This window comes from Nematolebias whitei, chromosome 6 (assembly GCF_014905685.2).
Source record: "Nematolebias whitei isolate Nwh7 chromosome 6, NemWhi1, whole genome shotgun sequence".
In the NCBI taxonomy this organism is placed as follows: domain Eukaryota; kingdom Metazoa; phylum Chordata; class Actinopteri; order Cyprinodontiformes; family Rivulidae; genus Nematolebias; species Nematolebias whitei.
The window spans coordinates 46,188,887-46,189,236 of record NC_056503.1 but is presented as its reverse complement, the minus strand read 5'-3'; positions in this window follow the sequence as shown (position 1 = coordinate 46,189,236).

Here is a 350-nt window from a genome sequence, read left to right as displayed (position 1 = left end):
AGCCTCTGACTTTAACACCCGGCTGACCTCCTCCTCCTCCTCCTCCTCCTCATCCTTCTGAGGAATTAAAGCTGTTTATTAAATAATATTTTATTAAATACTTTGATAAAATAAAAACTACAACCTTAAAGACATGAAGGATTAACCTGAGAGAAAAACAGCACTTCCTGTAAAACAGTCACGTGAACGCTGAGGCTGAAATCAGCTGAAGAATGAATCATAAATGTTAAAACAGAGCAGAAAAACCATAGCTAAAATCATGCATTACCTAAACCATAGCTAAAATCATACGTAAGCTAAACCATAACTAAAACCATATATTAGCTAAACCATAGCTAAAACCATACATA